Raw genomic sequence first — 19,112 nt, forward strand, 5'->3', positions numbered from 1 at the left:
GAACCAAAGCTGTCTTGCAGACCTGTGAACAAAAACAGGAAGTGAGGGTTGTTGTAAACCACTAAGACGCTGGTATGGTTCATTTTACATCATTAATGTAGCAACTGTCGACTAATAATACACCAATAAACAAAACACTTCCAGGAAAATTAGAATTATGATATAAATTATTTTCTACGATTTTGCCTTTTATTATTTAAACTTTTACAAATGTTTGTAGTTGCAAAAATGGTACGTTCTTTGTAAAGTTACTCTAGACTGTCTTAATATTTGAATTGACTGTTGATCTGTTTTCCTACTTATTTAACTATCTGAACATTCTTTAATGATAGTTTTGTACATAAGATGAGTAGCATCCACAATCATTAACTGTTGCAACAATTTGTCTCACAACAAATAAATACACATTTATGCTTCAGTTGATTAACAATTCAATGTGTGAAACACATAAGAGATTTTTTACTCCAAATGACATACAAATACCTCCTACACTTAAAGTGACTATTTTTGCATCAGCCCCAAATCTCAGTGACATGTCATGTTCACAATGTGGACGTTATCAACCTGATTAGATAAGAGGATGATTTCCACAAACACACAATCATTGATCAAGGGCAAGCTCAAGAATGCCAGAACTTACATCAACGCAGGCATAAAAGTAAGCCCAGGGCAGATTCCAATTCCACTTCTTGGCTTCAAAACCTTCAGCAGCTCCCCACCAAGAAATAAAGGTCAAACTTGCAAGCACTTCATTCACTGGCCTCAGTCTCTTCCCTTCGCAGCTCTTTAGGTCCCAGACACAAGGAAATCACCCTCTCTTATTAGGGTGTACCTCGTGTCTCAGTAACTTTGCTCTGCTGTTCCCTAAAGTCTAGGAGGCCCTTCCATTCGCCCATTCCTTTGAGCCTCAATTATTTGCAAATGCTCAAGTTGTAAGGGAAGTTCTCCTGGGGACTCACAGGTGGACCTTTAATTCTCTATTGTTATCTTTATCTCACTACATAGCAACTGTTTGCTAACACATCAATCTCCTCCTCTGAGTTGTGAAGGGCCTGGACTTTGGGGGCCAGGACTGCATTATCTTTACAGGCCCAAGACCTAGCACAGTGCGTCGTGGTAGATACATGTTAAGTGGAAGGGTAGCGGGGTTGATGCATAGACCTATAAACGGATGGATCTTTTCTCATAGACACCTCCAATCTTTTTAGAATAAGTACAAATAAAGAAAAGATAGCAAGACGACAATGATAATAGTAAACCAGCAATTGGACAAGTGTCCTCTGTGCAATGAGGATGGTGGGGAGGCAATTCCCAACCTCCCCCATCTTTTTGGCATGAAATCACAGTTTTTTCAGATTCCCTGCAACTGGCAGAGGTCACCTATGGGAGTCTGCTTGCCAACATTTGTCCCTGTAGCACAGGGGATGCCAACCCATGCATGCAGCCCACTCATCAGTCCTCCCCGCCTCTAGGAATGTTCCTGACATCCCTGCCGGCCCTGCCTGTCTCCTGACCCTCCTCTTTCTCAGAAGGTCACCTATGCTGGCCTGAGCTCATTATGACAACAGTAATAGGTGCCGTCATTCACCTTTGGAAGTGAATCATGCTGCCTATTGGGCAGGCCCAGGTCTGGCTTAAGAGATGTGGAATTCCACCACCCTTGTCCAGTGGATTTTTTTTGAGGCTTTTAGGACAACTAAGTCCTTTCGTCAAATGGAAACCTATTGTGCAAAATAGATACAAGATGTGGCTGTGGTTGAAGCTGAGTTGAGTCGCCCAGATCCCCCAGCTCCGTGGCCACCCAACCCTGAGTCATCTCGGCCAGGCGGCATGGCTCTGTGGCACATGGTCTACAATCCACTGCCCTCAGCTCTAGCACTGGGCTTGGGCCTTGACACCCCCCACCCCACCATCCATTACAAATGTACAAGTACCCTTCCTGCTCTCCCAGACCCCCTATAAAACCAGTGTCCTACACTGAACCCCAGTAACTTAACTGAGTCCCTGAGGCCCCATGTGCTTCTAGCAGACCTCTCTCTCTTCATGACACAAGGGTTCTATTGTGAACAGAGAGATCTCCCAGAATTACAAGGCAGTTTGAAGCCACCTGCTGCCACGCCCTTCCCCACCTCATTGCAAGATTCCCCTTATTTTACTTTTATTGCTTTGACTCATTCAAAACCCTGACATTCCTTGAGAGAACACCCCCTCTCGATCCCATTCCCATTCCTTGTCATTTGGTTGGGGCTGACTCCATCTCTCCGCATCTCAACAGGTAGACACCCAACTGGAGCCAGATCCACCACAGCATTCATCCCTGTGGACACTGTGATTGGATCACCGATGGATAAATGGTCCAACCCACACAAATGAGATTAAATCCTGGGATCTTTGCCAGAACTTTATTTCAATTAATGTTACTAAGCTACATAAAACAAGCCACCACTGCTTATAGCCACTGGACCATCGTGTGGGGAAAGCCTGTCCAAACATAGGGCCACACAGAGGAGAGAGGAAAGAGAGAGAGATATGTTCTGGTGCATTTGAGCATCCGTATCCAATCATACGTGATGCTGGCCCACCCCTGGGCCTCTCAGTAATACAAGACAACATTACTTTGCTTGAACCAGTTTGAGGTAGGGTCGAATATAATCCTCTAGCAGCTGAACTGTCTCTGACCCTGCTTTGCCCCTTAGAATATATGTTGGACAACTGCTCATTCTTGCCCAGGTAGCTTGGTGTCCGCAGCATCCTTCCTGCTGTCCCAGATCCCCTCTAAAACCAATGTCCTACATTGTACCCCCAATAACTTAGCTAGGTCCTACAGGCCCCCCACATGCTTCCTGTGGTCCACTCTCTTCAAGACACTAGGGCCCTATTGTGAATGGAGGAATCACCCAGAATTACAACGCAACACAAAGCCACCTGGACCTAGGTCTGTTGCGACATCCAGCATCTCCTCCGCCCCTTAATCCTCCATGGGCTATTGTGACAGGTAGATGAGGCCTTCCTCTCTCCAGGCTTCTCTTGCAATCAACAATGCCAACTCTTCTAGCTCTTACTTCAGTATAATTTGCCTTTGATGACTTAAAGAAAACTGAAACAATCCATTCAATAGCAAATACCAGTCTCCTTTCAACATGTTTCTTTTCAGTGCCTAATGCACGGGCCTGCCTGTAAGCTACACCTAGCACTACAGAGTAAAAGCATCAGCATCTGAGCTGATGGGGGCATTTAAATCGGTGAGAAAAGCGATTGATTGTTGACATGCTGCTGACTCCTTGGTTTAGGGTATCGATAGCTCATCAATGCCTCTTTCTGTGTGTTTGACAACTTGACTCCTTTCCTGCTGCAGACAGAACAAGTATAGTTCCAGCCACGGGAAGGAAAGAGCTTGACTATTTGGTGCATGGAGCAGGTTTTCACATAAATATACTTTTCCCTCCTAATATATTTCTTTCTTTCAAATAATCTGGGTCCCAATGGCCCAGCATGTAGTCACCATGATCTCCTAGCTTAGGTATCCATTCACCTCACAAATACCCACTCTAATATCAAAGACAGAGTTTAAACTTCCTTCCCTCTACCAAAAAAAACTGTGTCCCTGCTTACAAGATGCTCAAAGCAAGATTTTCATGCAAATCCAAGGGTTGACTCTCAAAGTGAAACAGAGTTTCTCATCCGGTTTCAAAGGATTTCGCTGTCAATGTCATCAGGGCACTGGATGGGAGAAATTTTACATGCAAACTCTGTTGACTAGATTAGGCCTGGTGTCCATTTGTCTGTAATCTCCATAGGCAATCTCATTCACTTTGGAATTCATTTCTACCCTAATGCTATTTCCCAGGTCTGGATATATGTCTGATGTGACTATGTCTGATGTGACAATGTCTTTGAGCCCCAACCTGGAGCTAGGAGCTCCCTTCCTTTAGGACATTCTCAGGTGGCCTGCAGACACCTCAATCTAAATATGTCCCAAACTGAACTCAGTATCTTCCTGGAAAATCTGATTATCCAACTTTTTTTTTTTTTTTTTTTTGAGACAGAGTTTCATTCTTGTTGCCCAGGCTGGAGTATAACGGTGCAATCTCGGCTCACTGCAAACTCTGCTTCCCAGGTTCAAGAGATTCTCCCGCCCAGCCTCCCAAGTAGCTAGGATTACAGGCACCTGCCACCATACCCAGCTAACTTTTTGTATTTTTAGTAGAGACGGGGTTTCACCATGTTGGCCAGGCTGGTCTTGAACGCCTGACCTCAGATGATCTGCCCACCTTGGCCTCCCAAAGTGCCGGGATTACAGGCGTGAGCCACCACGCCCAGCCCCCTCTGAGTCTATTGAACCACCCATGTGCTCATGCCTCATTCATGAAAATTATTCCCATCTCTTCCTAGAGCCGACCGCCCCCAAGGCCTGTTGACACTACATGCTTGGCTTCTCCTTGCCTGCCTTTCATCTTCACCAGTGCAGCAGCTTTGGCAGGGCTGGAATGACATTATACTAGCTGATCTCCCATTTCCCTCCAATCCACTTTGTCACTAGGGCCAGCATGACCTTCTCTAAAACGCAAATCCAACCCTGAGCTGCCCAGAGATGACTTTCTAGGGTAAACTCTGCTTCAGAATCCTGTGCTGCTGCCAGATAGATCTGCCTGCAGTTACCAAGACATTTCTGCTGCCTCCTGGTGCTCCTTCAGGCTGTCTGCTCCCCAGAAGGGCCACCCTCCCTGACACCTTTCCCTTCCTTCAGTGTTAACCATTGCATCATTGTATCTTCTGTGTCCCCTGTAACTTGACCATTCCTCTAACACTGCATTCAGCATATGCCTGACAGTTTCTCAGCTCTGGTTCACTTAAAAACGTGCACGCCATGCTTTCCCCCCAGCTGAATCCCCAGCATCTAATCAGCATTCAGAAAATCCCTGCAGACTAAAGATCAGGAGAGTTTCTGCCTCATCAGTAATGTTTCCCTTATTCCTAGGATGACCCCCAAATTGACCTGAGAATGCAGCTGGTCTTGGGTCACAGACCCCTGTGCACAAGAACCCACGGGGCCGTTCAGATTCCTGGGCTGAAGGAAGATGCCTCAAAAGTTTGCAGCAGAGAATTCGCCCTTTAAGGGGGGAGAGGAGGTGCTGCCAGCCCCCCCCCTACCCACGACAGCTGAGAGTGCCCCCAGAAAACTCCCTCTGCCCTCCATGCATTTTCACTGGTCGCCTAGGAGTCCCGGTTGGTATTTATGAGTGTAAGGACTGCTGCTATCACGGGCCATTTAACCTCCAAAGACACCATACTGCTTTTGAGAAGAGTGGCCTTTTACCTTCTATTTCATTAGCCAGGAGCATTTTATGGTTTAATGCTTGCTCTTCTTCTCAGATGCAGAAATGTTAGTGGCTCCTTACTGTGAAGGCCTCTTTCATTCCCTGAGGGTCATCTCACCTGGAAGTAATCTACAGGACACTGGGTTCAAGATCCTCAGCTTGACCTCTGGCAAAACCAGCAGGAGGTGGCCCTCCAGCCCCAGAGGCCCCAGCTCAGAAGACAACTCAGCTTCCAGCTGAAAATTAGACAGGGAGTAAGGGGAAGAATGAATCCTTCTCAATAAATTCCAAACTACCATGTGGTATTTTATCCTAAGGTATCATGACACACATACCTTGTGTTATAGTATTTATATTTTCAAATGAGTGCATTCATCACAAACATCACTGCACAGCCATCAGCCTCAATTCACAGCCCTGGAATCCCACAGCCAGCAGCAGGTCCAGAGTCAGGTGGTCAGACAAAGCTGCAGGGAGACCAAGGCAGGAATAGAGCCAGACACTCCATCAACCAGTCCTTCCTGCTTTGTGCCAACTCCTACTGTGTGCCAAGCATGGCAGGTTCAGTGGCAGACAAGACAGAATAGTCCCTGCCCAAAGAGTGCTTATCTGCACAGTGCGAGAAAGTCTGTGAAGTGTGTTGAAGCCAGGAGGAGCCTGATTTTCATGCTGGAGGCAAGCAGAAGTCATCGAGGGCTTTTGGCTAGAAATTGACTTATTGGCCAGGTGCAGTGGCTCACGCCTGTAATCCCAGCACTTTGGGAGGTTGAGGTGGGTGGATCACAATGTCAGGAGTTCGAGACCAGCCTGACCAACATGGTGAAATCCCGTCTCTACTAAAAATGCAAAAATTATCCAGTCGTTTTGGCACGCACCTGTAATCCCAGCTACTCAGGAGGCTGAGGCAGGAGAATTGCTGGAACCCAGGAGGCAGAGGTTGCAGTGAGCCGACGTCACCCCACTGCACTCCAGCCTGGGCGACAGAGTGACACTCTGTCTCAAATAAAAATAAAAAGAAAAAATAAAAGAAAAAAGAAATTGAGTTCTCTGGTTTGCATTTTGAATGGGCCATCTGGCAGTTAAAAATGGATTGTTGGAGAGTGACAGGAGATGCAGCAGATCAATCAAGGGCTAATGCAGTGGGTAGACCCAGCACCAAGGGAGAGCATTGAGGAAGAGATGTCAGGTGTGCCTGGAGTCACCAGTGCATATAATGTGGGGGATGTGAGGAAGAAAAGCATGCAAGATGCCCCCTTGGTTTTTCACTTGAGGACCTAGTGCAACAGTGATCATTTAGAAGATGGTAAGGGCTGAGTATAGACAGGAAGTGTTTTGGAGGAGGAGATGATTAGAGTTTCCTCCTTTGAGGCCTCAGACAAATCATGGAGCCTGTTTAAGTTCTGTGCTGGACATTTTAAGTTTGAGACATTGTGTGGCAACATCCTGGAAGCAGTTGGACATCCAAGTCTGAAACTCAGAGGGGTGAGAAGGGGGAGTCTGAGCTGGAACTAGAAAAAACCTCAGAGCCTGCAGAGTGGAAATATGAGGCTATCTTACACCCCAGGAGGGAATACGAACAATGGGATAGCCCCAGAGAGTTTCCATGAGATAGGCTTGTTTCAGGGCAAAAATAAAAAAGAGTTTCGAAGGGAAAGAATTGCCCTCTGCAATAAAGTCCAGATTTTCTGTGCATTAGAAGGTCAGCAAACCATCCATCCGTAGAACCTGTCTCCCCACCCAGCTCCAGTCCTGGTGACACTCCTTTGAGGCCTCAGACAAGACAAGTCATGGAACCTATGAAAGGCTCCAGGTCTTTGTCTGTGAAATGATGAAATGAGTGTCGGACTCGATGGTGTGACCGTGACCCTTAGCACTTCACCTGTGAGCCCAAGTCATTCCTCTGCTCACACCTGTATGCGCATGCGGTGCTAGGTGTGAGGGATGCTCAGGACTATTGAGAAGGTCCCCACATCGGGACATTCTCCTTTTTTTCTTTTTTTTGAGACAGGGTCTCACTCTGTCACCCAGGCTGGAGTGCAGTGGTGTGATCATGGCTTACTGCAGGCTTGACCTCCCAGGCTCAAGCAATCCTCCCACCTCAGCCCCACAAGTAGCTGGGACTACACGTGCGTACCATCACGCTTGGCCAACTTTTAAATTTTTGTAGAGATAAGATCTCCCTATATTGTCCAGGCTAATCTCAAATTCCTGGGCTCAAGCAATCCTCTCCCCTTGCCGGCATTATAAAAGTAAGCCACTGTGCCTGGCAGGAAATTGTTCTATAACATTGGAGAACCCGGCCATAAGTAAGCATCACGTGGTGGATGTCTCGTGAAGTGTGCCTTCTCAGTGTGCTGTCTGCTTCTCAATCCCTGCCTAGGGAAGCTGTAGGGCTCAGTGGTTCTGGTGATGGGCAAATTCTTCTCTTTCTAGGAGGAAAGAGAAGTACCTGTGATGGTGGCAATGGAGAGCCACTCATCACTGTCACATGTGCTACAATCTGTGTTGTAGGCAAGGCCACGATGGAGATTACAAGGACACTGAGTCTAAGAAAACTATCTGCTAGGGCCTGAGTTTGTAGCTCAGAGCCTGGCCATAAGATTCAAACTGCTTACCAGTCACTCAACCCAAGGGTCTAGTTCCCACCATGAAGGGTGGGGGTGGGCGCCAGGGGAGAAGAAGGGGTAGGAAGAGAGGGAGAGAAGAAAAGGAGAGGATGCTGATGCTGAAAGTAATTATAAATAACCATTAGTATTAAAATACTCACGTACACACACGCACACATATACACCACAGTTGGGAACTAAAATCCAACTTGACAAGTATCATAGTGGTGAGGAGGGAGCACGGATGTACACATGTGGTAAAATTTGGCCATTAGGAAAAATCAAGTGCTGATAAATGCTATAACACAGATGAACCTTGGACATTATGCTAGGTGATATAAGCCAGTCATGAAGGGTTACATGTTGCATGATTCCATTTGTATGAAATATATAAAATGTCTAGACATGCAAATCCATAGAAACAGAAAGTGAACTCACGCTTGCCCAGGGCTATACGGAAAGGGAAACTGGGGGGTAATGGCTAAAGGGCCTAGGTTTCTGTTGGGGGCTGAAAATGTTTTATTTTATCTTATTTTATTTTGTATTTATTTATTTATTTTTGAGATGGAGTTTCACTCTTGTTGCCCAGGCTGGAGTGCAATGGCATAATCGTGGCTCACCACAATCTCCGCCTCCCGGTTCAAGCGATTCTCCTGCCTCAGCCTCCTGAGTAGCTGGGATTACAGGCATGCACCACCACGCCCGGCTAATTTTGTATTTTTAGTAGAGACGGGGTTTCTCCATGTTGGTCAGGCTGGTCGCGAACTCCCAATTTCAGGTGATCGCCCGCCTCGGCCTCTCAAAGTGCTGGGATTACAGGTGTGAGCCACCACACCTGGCTTTTTATTTTATTTTTTTATTTTATTTTATGTTATGTTATGTTGTGTTATTTTATTTTATTTTATTATTTTATTTTATTTTTGAGACAGGGTCTTGCTCTGTTACCCAGGCTGCAGTGCAATGGCGCAATCTTGGCTCACTGCAGTCTTGACCTCCAGATTCAAGCAATTGTCCCACCTTAGCCTCCTGCGTAGCTGGAACTACAGGCATGTGCCACCATGCCCAGCTAATTTTTTTACTTTTTATAGAGACGGGGCCTTGCCATGTTGCCCAGGATGGTCTCCAACTCCTGGCCTCAAGTGATCTTCCCGCTTTGACCTCCCAAAGTGCTGGATGACAGGTGTGACCTACCATGCCTGTCTGGAAGATATTTAAAAATTGATTGTAGTGAAAGTCATACAACTCTGGAGAGATACAAAAAAATCATGGAGTTTACACTTTCAATGGGCAAATTGTATGGTATGTGAATTATATCTCTCTAAAGCTGATTTTATATATATTTAAAATAATATATTTTTATGTAACTATAGAATGTGTATTTTATATAAAAAGTAACATATATATAAGTGCACTGAAACACTTGCTCTTTTTGTGTGTGTTGAGGGTGTTATAGATATTGTCTAATTCTAAATGATGATAGATGAAACGCTGACTGTTGATTCAATTATTGAAGTAAGAAACATTCCTCTGTCACAAGAGAACAGAGACTAATCATAAAATGTTGCCCTTGAAAACCACTTGCCAAACTCATTCCATTCCTAGATTTGTTTGGGGGTTGGAAGAAATGTCATAGTTGGTTGTTTGAGAAATGCGATAAAATAAAATACATGTTTTATAATAAATGTCACTTCTGTCAATTCTGGCAGTTGCAATATGTACAAAAACAGAACTCTCCCTGCAGGGTGTGAAAGCGGGAGCTATGTTTGGAGGAGCCATGGAGCAGAGCCAGCGGGATGGAGCATGCCATGAGGGAGAAGATGCTGGAAGCCATGGGTGGGGGGCGCTGGGTATGGGATCAAGAAGACGCATGACTGGCTCCTCCTAATTCTTGTGGCCCACAATAAAGCAGGCTTGGTGGATATTAAAACTGAGCCCTGCTTGCACTTTCTGTTATGACGGTTTGTTATGACGGTTTTGTTTTATTATATTTTATTTTATTTTGAGACGGAGTCTTTCTCTGTTGCCCAGGCTGGAGTGCAGTGGTGCCATCTCGGTTCACTGCAACCTCTGCCTCCCGAGTTCAAATGATTCTCGTGCCTCAGCCTCCCGAGTCACTTGGATTACAGGCACCCACCACCACGCCCGGCGAATTTTTCGTATTTTTTAATAGAGATGGGGTTTCACCAAGTTGGCCAGGCTGGTCTTGAACTCCTGACCTCAGGTGATCCACCCACCTCAGCCTCCCAAAGTGCTGGGATTACAGGCTTGAGCCACTGCACCCAGCCTATTATCTTAACACTTGGTCCTGCCCTCGTCCTGTGGCTCTCAAACATGTGTATGCATCAGAATCATTTGGAGGGCTTGTAAGAACACAGCTCACTGGGCCCCTCCTCCACATGTCCAGGGTGGGGCATGAGAATTTACATTTCAAGCAAAGTCGAGACGATACTGGTGCTGATGCTGACACCGAAGCTGATGCCAATGCTGGCATGGCCAATCTGTGGGCCACACTTTGAGTAGCAACCGGAAGGGACCCTGCCAAATGCATTCCGGGGCCGGACGCTATCACACTGAGGATTTTTTCAACAGGGGTTTCTTCAGACCACTCTTGAGATGTTCCAGGGACAGAAAGGGTTAAGGAAGAAAGGGAAGTTCTGCCCCGAAAGACCTGCTGGGGCCCTCATACAGTTTAGATTGGATTCCAGGCTTCTTGCTTATTGATTGCAATCAGTTGTTACCCCTGTAACAAATTGCGTTAAATTATTGAAATAGTAATAGGCGCAGCTGGGTAAATAATGCACAGGACGGTGCAAGTCTATATTCATCAAGAGACTGTCCACACTACAAGTCTCCCACTGGGCCTGGCTCAAAACGATTTGTTCCCACCAACCTGGTATTTCTCAGTGCTTGACCATCTGCAGACTCCCCAACTGAAGAGAATGAAATCGCTCACGTATTTTGTACGGGTCTCTGAACAGAGTCTTCAAGGTTCGCCTGCACACATCCACGAAGTGGCCACACGGACGTGAATCCTAAGTGCCTTTAATCTGCTTAACAGCATGTATGCTAAAAGTATTTGATATCTCCTGATGGTAACGAAACTCATGATTAGAAACAAGTTACTCTCAATTACATGCTGCGTTAGAGGCAATTTAATGAATTTGAACTCAAAAAGCCTTTGTTTTCAAAATGCAAATTTGTTTTAAAAAAATTTGAGATTTGAGATTGCTTTTTTTGCCCCAGCGAAATGAGCTTTATGAAAAACAATGTTTTCTTAAGGAAGCTTTCGCTGTAATGAGGTATGGCGGAGACGAGCCGTGGTGGGGCTGATGAGGATTAAGATAGGCTCTTTAGAAAGCACCATGAGACAGAACACGCAAATCACCATGGAAACCCAGTCATGTAGTTATTGTATAATAGGTTTGCTAATTAGCCTAAAAAGGTAGAAAGTCCATGGCCTAAGGGGAGATAAGGGTGGGGGGGTATTAATGAGTAATACAGCAAGAAAATGGAGGAATGGGGCAGCCGGGAATGTCCTTCTCTCCCTGACCTGCCAGACAACGGTGACATGCAGGGCTTGGCAGTGACATGCAGTAGAGGGTCTTGCTGTCCTGTTGGAGGTGGGGACACGAGGGTAAGTCATGGGCTATTGCCCCGTCTCCCCAGCCTCGGAGGCCTGCTGCTGCCTCTCTGATGTTTCCAGGACTCACAGAGCCTCCCAGATTCTTGGGCTATGGGAGAGCTAACCAGTTAGAGCAGGCTGTGCTGCTGCTGTTGCATCCGGAAAGTCAGCCCGGCCCTGCAATCTACAAGGCTCCATATACGAGGCTGGACCAAAACCCCAAGGCAGGAGAAGGAGAGGCAAATCCATCCTGGGCGCTTGCACTAGCCAGGCCCTACCCTAGGAACTTTCTCCCACTGCAGCTCATTGGATGTGCTCCTAAAGCCTAGTCAGGACAAAACATTTGCTGGACACCAATTATGTGCCCAACACTGAGCCCTTTTTCTCTTAATATTAATGATCTCAATTCTGATGAAATATGAAGTAAGGGATAGAACAAGCTCTAGGTAAACACAAAGTACATTAAATATATGAAACTGTCACATTTATTTCAGACCTTTTTATGTCTGTTTGTTTTTTGAGATGGAGTCTTGCTCTGTCGCCCAGGTTGGAGGGCAATGTTGGCTAGAGGGCAACCTCCGCCTCCCGGGTTCAAGCGATTCTCCCCACCTCAGCCTCCCAAGTATCTGAGATCACAGACACCCGCCATCATGCCCGGCTAATTTTTGTACTTTTGTAGAGATGGGGTTTCGCCATATTGGCCAGGCCGGTCTTGAACTTCTGACCTCAGGTGATCAGTCTGCCTCGGCCTCCCAAAGTGCTGGAATTACAGGCATGAGCCACAGCGCCTGGCCCAGGCCTTTTTATGCTTTAAACACAATATTTCAGGTACAAGTAAAGTAACCTCTGAAACTCTCACCAGTAGGTAGATCCTTCCTTCTGTGTCTTTAGGCTTTTTGCTACCTAAGTGTTTATTCATAAACAAACAATATTCTGTGTTTTAAAATGTAATAATTCACATCACCTTATGTTTACATTCTGCAGCTCAATGTCTCCATTTGACATTAAGTTTGCAAGAACTGTGGGTACTGTCACGTGCAGATCAATAAGCAAGCTCAGTAACGTTGCTAGGATTAGCCCATGAATATGGTTGCAAGGCCTGGAGTCTGTATAATACACACCCTTAAGACTTGAGACTTTGAGGCCTAGAATGTGGTCAGGTGTGTGTCAGTGTTCCATGTGGGCCTGAGAAGTGTGCACCGACTCTACATGTCTATTAGACCAAGCTTGTAAGTGGTACATACTTACTGATTTGCATCTGCTGGTTTCTAGAGAGTTTTTGTTTTTGTTTGTTTTGAGACAGAGTCTCGCTCTGTCACCCAGGCTGGAGTGCAGTGGAGCGATCTCGGCTCACTGCAAGCTCCGCTTCCCCCGGGTTCACACCATTCTCCTACCTCAGCCTCCCGGGTAGCTGGGACTATAGGCGCGTGCCACCACACCTGGCTAATTTTATTTTTTTTGGATTTTTTTTTAGTGGAGACGGGGTTTCACTGTGTTAGCCAGGATGGTCTCAATCTCCTTACCTCGTGATCTGCCCACCTCGGCCTCCCAAAGTGCTGGGATTACAGGCGTGAGCCACCGCGCCCAGCCTGAGAGTTGTATTTAAAAATTTAGCAATAACACTTTACCTGTGTCAATTATTTTGACAATCACACCTTCTCAAAAACATGTATGATATGAGTCTTTCTTTTTTTTCTTTTTTGAGACACAGTCTCCCTCTGTCGCCCAGGCTGGAGTGCGGCTCACTGCAGCCTCCACCTCCCAGGTTCAAGCCATTCTCCTGCTTCGGCCTCCCGAGTAGCTGAGATTAGAGGTGCCGGCCACCACACCCTGCTAATTTTTGTATTTTTAGTAGAGACAGGGTTTCATCATGTTGGCCATGGTTGGCCAGACTGGTCTTGAACTCCTGACCTCAGGTGATCTGCCCACCTCAGCTTCCCGAAGTTCTGGGATTACAGGCATGAGCCACCACACCCGGCCTGATATGAGTCTATGGATACAGAAATATGAGGCTCAAAGCTGGGATATGACAGACTTAGGGTTGGAACCTGTCCACTTCCAAAGGCAGTCACTTCTCTTTCTCCTAGAGGTTGGTATGATCTAGCCACCCAGCAAATAAAGGCAACTGGGCCTGTGTTGAAACCCAGATCTATGAGGCTGTGAGACGAAAATGCTCAACCCCCAAACTATCGTGCAAAATCTAGCAAATAAAAATCTACTCATTCTACGTGGAAGCCAACCTGAGATAGCCATACACTGAGCGGCTCATAAATGTCACCCGAGGCCACTGCATAACATTAGCCACCTCCAAGCTCATTTCCGCTGCTTCCTCCTACATCAGATCCTATCTGGCTCTTGGAGCTCAGTGGCCTCCCTGACTGGCATCCTGCTATCCTCCACTTGTCATTTTAGCTGACCTGACCTTGCCTGCTGACTTTAAACTGGTCCCATGGACTTCCCCCAGCAGTACTAGCTCCCATGTGTGCCTCTACACACACCAGGCCCCGCGGGGGTCCCCAGGCCCACTGCCCCACTCCTCAGTGACCCCCTGGCCATCAGATGGCCCGGCAAAGGCAGGTTCCTAAATGAACAACCAAAGACCATTCCAAAATGTCTTCCCAGCTCTTAAGTCTGATTTTCTGCCTGTTACAATGGAGATGGGAATGGCAGATTCACCACGACACTAACTTAGCTTGGGGGGGCCCTCCTTTCCAAAGGCCCCTTCTAAGACGCTGTACTTAATTTTATCTTCTCAAGGAGGATTCAAAAAAATCCTAGGAACTTCAGGTCACCCAAACCTGGGTCCACCCCTGCAGAAGTGACTCTTTCTTGAAGATCTCCTCGTCAAATAGTGAGGTGCTTTGGGGAAGTTCATGGGTTTAATCCCAGGATTAAAGTTTACATGAGAGGAGCAGGCCTTTGCCCGTCTCGTTCCACTTGTGCATCAGGCTCAGAGACGTCCCCCATGCCACCTGGGAAATGCTGGCCTGGGTCAGCCCTGCTCCGCTGTGGCCTTCAAGCAGAAGGGAAGGCTTCAGCTCCCAGCTCAGCAATGTGCCTGGGCCCCGCCCTGCTCCAGCTGTGTCCACTGGGCTCGTGGGGAAGGGCCAGGACCAAGCCAGATGATCTGACATGATGGAAAGGGAAATTCTCAGCATTCCTTCTGCAGAAGACATTTGCCAAATGCAGTGCAGTGAGGGGCAGCAGGCTGGGGTTTTCTCAAGCAGCCAAATGCATCCTCAACCCTAGCAGAGTTCAGTGCGGAAAAAACTGGGTCATCTCTAATGAAGTCAAGTTTCAAGGGGAACAGGCATCCGCTGTGGAGCAGGAGGCCGGGAAGGGGAAGACCATGGGGAGGCCAAGGGAGGATACAGCACAGAGCCCTGAAATACTCTCTCAATGCACACAGACTTCCAGTTTTGGAAAAATGTCTTTATATTCCCAGAAATGACCCAACGGAACAATCAGATTACATTATTTTCTCCAGTCTTCAATGCACAGTGATGGTTCCAGATGGGAGGGGCCAAAATCCTATTTTTTAACTCTGTCTTGACTGTCACACTAACCGACCACCGGATGTTCCTCAGCAGGGACCCAAATGTTCACGTTCCTTTCTCCCCACCCACAGGGCGGGCTTGGTGGGGAAACATAGTCTGGCACTGTGAACTTCCCAAGCTAGCTTCAGCTGCTCAGCTTCCACCAGGGCACTGGAGGGGTCTCTAGAAGGCTGCCAAGAGCCCTCTCTCCCCTACAGCCAGGGGAACACTCTACGAATGACTTCCTAACAGACTCTCTAAGGAGCCTGTGCATTTTAATGACTAGAGGCCTTACATTATTATCATGTCCTCTTGACAAAGCCAAGTTTTCCTTCAAGACTCAGCTCATTGACTCCTCCACAAAGTCCTGTCCGGCCACCTCCCACCTGGAGGCTGAACCAAGCCACTACCCCCACCTCAGCATCTCTGCATGATAGCACTTATGACTGTAGAATTGCCTACTTCTTTTTTTTTTTCTTTTTTTTTCTGAGACAGAGTCTCACTCTGTTGCCCAGGCTGGAGTGCAGTGGCACAATCTCAGCTCACTGCAAGCTCAGCCTCCCAGGTTCATGCCATTCTCCTACCTCAGCCTCCCAAGTAGCTGGGACTACAGGCGCCCGCCACCACGCCAGGCTAATTTCAATCATTTATTTTTTTTGTATTTTTTGTAGAGACGGGGTTTCACTGTGCTAGCCAGGATGGTCTCGATCTCCTGACCTTGTGATCCGCCCGCCTCAGCCTCCCAAAGTGTTGGGATTACAAGCGTGAGCCACCACCCCCCGCCTTAACTGCCTACTTCAACTCCATCTTCCTCACTAGTCTTGAGGCATCACATCCCCACCCTCCCCTCCTGTTGCTCCCTCTGTCTCCACACCCTAGGGAGTCCACAGATACCTTTCCCTTACTGCCCATTCAGTCATTATGATTATGAGCCACCATTTGACAAAGAAGTTGTGACTTGGAAAGATTGTTTGTCCAAGGTTCCAAAGCTGGTAAGTATCAATACCTAGACAACACCCAGATGTGATTCTGAGTCTGATACACCTTTCGTTGTTCAGTGGCTACTGGTAACGAGGCTTTAAGGAAATAAAGATGGGGGAAGCAATAATATTTTGATAAATGCAGCTCCTCTGCCCCCAAACAGAAGAATTGAATGATAAATTGTGGCCGAAGGCACAAGAAGTAAAACAGTCACAAACTAAAATGCCTACAGAGGCCAGGCAGGGACTGTGATGCCTGAAGCAGGCCAGGAAGTGAGGATGAGCCCTCTGAGAAGGTATGCCCAGCTCCGGGCCCAGACTTTGTTCAGAACCAACAGATTGCTGCCACCAGCAACACGGGCCCATAATTGCTCATTTTATGTTTGTAGTTAGAATCCGGGCTCTGATATGAAATCTTCAATATTTTTAATGATGGCAGGTAATCCACATGTTTAAAGAAACAATCTGGGGGTTGGTGAATAAAACGCATCTGCAAGCTGAGCACATACAGGCCACCAGTTTGCAACCTCCTCGGACATCAGATCAACCAGTAGCACATTAACCTCACTCAGCTTCCTGGCTGCTGCCTCTCTGGGAGGCCTGGGGCTTCGGAGGGTTCAGACAGAATGGGCGGCCCTCAGCAGCGAGGCTGCCCACTGCAATATAGCGTCTTGCTCTTCTGCACTTTTATCCTCACAACGTGCAGTGGAATCACTGCATGATTTTCGTCACCCAGGGGGCCATTCTGATCAGTCAGCCTCCAGGCGGGATGATGATTTTTTAGTTTGTGTCTGATTTGGCATTTACTTTGCTCCTACCAGACTTTCCACCACTTTCTCACAGGATACCTTTGAGATTCTTCTTTAGGTATCCCCTGAACCTCACGGAGTAATTGCACAAGAATGAACACTTCACCAATGGGAAATGGAAGAACAGATTGCCTCCCAAACCTTCGGCCCACTCCCTCCTCCCTGTCCCTCCTTGGGCATGTCTGTCTTAAACCGGCTGACAGGCAGGCTTTCCACAGACTGCTAGAGCTCTGCTGCACCTAGCATGACTGAGCATCTGCCATGTGCCAGGCACTGTTTCTCGTCAAATCCTCGAAACAATCTTCTAGGACAGGTCCTAGCTTGGTTCTGTACTAACAGATGAGACTGAGGCTCAGAAAAGGGAAAAAAACACACTAGTAGCAAAGCTGGGATTTGAACCCAAGTCAGTGTAATTCCAGAGTTCACACCCAGTGATACCAGCTGTTATGATCCTCATTTTACAGATGGATAAAGAATTTCAAAGAGATTAGAAAAATTCCTATAAGTCACATCCAGCTGGTAAAAGAAAGAAAGAAAGAAAGAAAGAAAGAAAGAAAGAAAGAAAGAAAGAAAGAAAGAAAGAAAGAAAGAAAGAAAAACACCTCACAATTACATTAGGTCAACAATGCGCTCAGACCCAAGGGGCAATTCTAGATCCACTTCTAAATTTTAACATAGGCCTAGTTGAAATGAAAAGAAAAAAATGATGCAGCTAGGCGTGGTGGCTCATGCCTGTAATCTCAGCATTTTGGTAGGCCAAGGTGGGAGGATCACTTGAGGCCAGAAGTTCAAGACCAGCCTGGGCAACAGAGCAAGACCTCGTCTCTACAAAAAAAAAAAATTAGCCAGGCATAGTGGCCCATGCTTGTCATCCCAGCTACTCAGGCTGCTGAGACTGGAGGATCACTTGAGCTCAGGAGCTGGAGGCTGCAGTGAGTCATGATCACACCACTGCACTCCAGCCTGGACAACAGAGCAAGGCCCTGTCTCAAAAAAAAAAAAGAGAAGGAAAAATGATGCTAATAAGAACATAAGTTTAATGCTGGCTTTGCTCTAATCCCAGCTAATCATGCCTTTCACTGAAAAGCTTAAAAAGTACACATGAACTTATCAGGTTGAATCTTCGCATTTGCATGTAAATCTGATTTCTTCCCTGTTTACACGTATGCCCTTATGGCCCAGCTTCTTGATACTCCGTGTGGTCTGCAGCAATAGCAACATCTGAGAGTCTCTCAGAAATGCAGAATCTCAGGCCCCACTCCAGACCCACAGAATCAGAACCTGCAATGTTAACAACATCGCTATGTGATTTGTTTGCAAAGGAAAGTTGGAGGAGCACGTGACCCCAAGAAATCTCAAATAGCAGCAGTTTTATAAACATTTCTCTTTGGTGTATCTAAAGACAGCATGGACTAATAAAAGCCGTTTTGTTTTGTTTTTAAAATAAAAAAAAAACAAAGACAGGGATCTTGCTGTGTTGGCCAGGGTAGTCTTGAACTCCTGGCCTCAAGCAATCCTCCCGCCTTGGCCTCCAAAAGTATTGGGATTACAGACATGAGCCACCACACCAGCCAAAAGCTATTTTTTAAAATACAGTCTACCTAGAGACAATGCCCCCCAGACGAGAGCCACCTGAGTGGCCCACAGTGAACTGTCTCAGAAATGTCATTTCTCAGGTGAACAAGCCAGCTTTTCAGGGCCCTGTGTTGCACCTGAATCCTCAGCTACCCGCTTACCCAGCCACCAGTATCACCAATATCACCAGGGCGACTCTGCCTCTTCACCCACCGCACCCACCCACCCTGCCTACAACTGTTCTGGGCCTGTTGTTCCCAGAGCTGCAGGGAAGGAAGGTGTCATGGGTTTATCAAAAAAAATTGGAAAAAGGAAGGAAAAGTGGCTTTCAAATTCCTTTCTAATGACTAGAGAATAAAACTGGTCTTTGGCCATATGGAAAAAAAAATGCACCCAAAAATGAGGTAATAGGGGAATAGCAAAGAACCTCAGAGGCTGTCCTTAAACCAAACCTACGATGGGTTTGCAAATGTCCTTATAAAGCCATATTGGACATGCCACTGGTGATTCCTCGGTGGCCTGGCTGTGTGTGATAATGGGGCTGAGACCAGAACCGTGGAATCCCGGGTTACAGCAAGGTCGGAGCTGTTTCAGTCACCAGCCAAATCTACAATTAGTCCTTTGGGGAGATATTTAGGAAGGGACCCCTGGCTGGAAGAAGGACCC

The sequence above is a fragment of the Hylobates moloch genome, unplaced genomic scaffold, assembly GCF_009828535.3.
Source record: "Hylobates moloch isolate HMO894 unplaced genomic scaffold, HMol_V3 SCAFFOLD_39, whole genome shotgun sequence".
In the NCBI taxonomy this organism is placed as follows: domain Eukaryota; kingdom Metazoa; phylum Chordata; class Mammalia; order Primates; family Hylobatidae; genus Hylobates; species Hylobates moloch.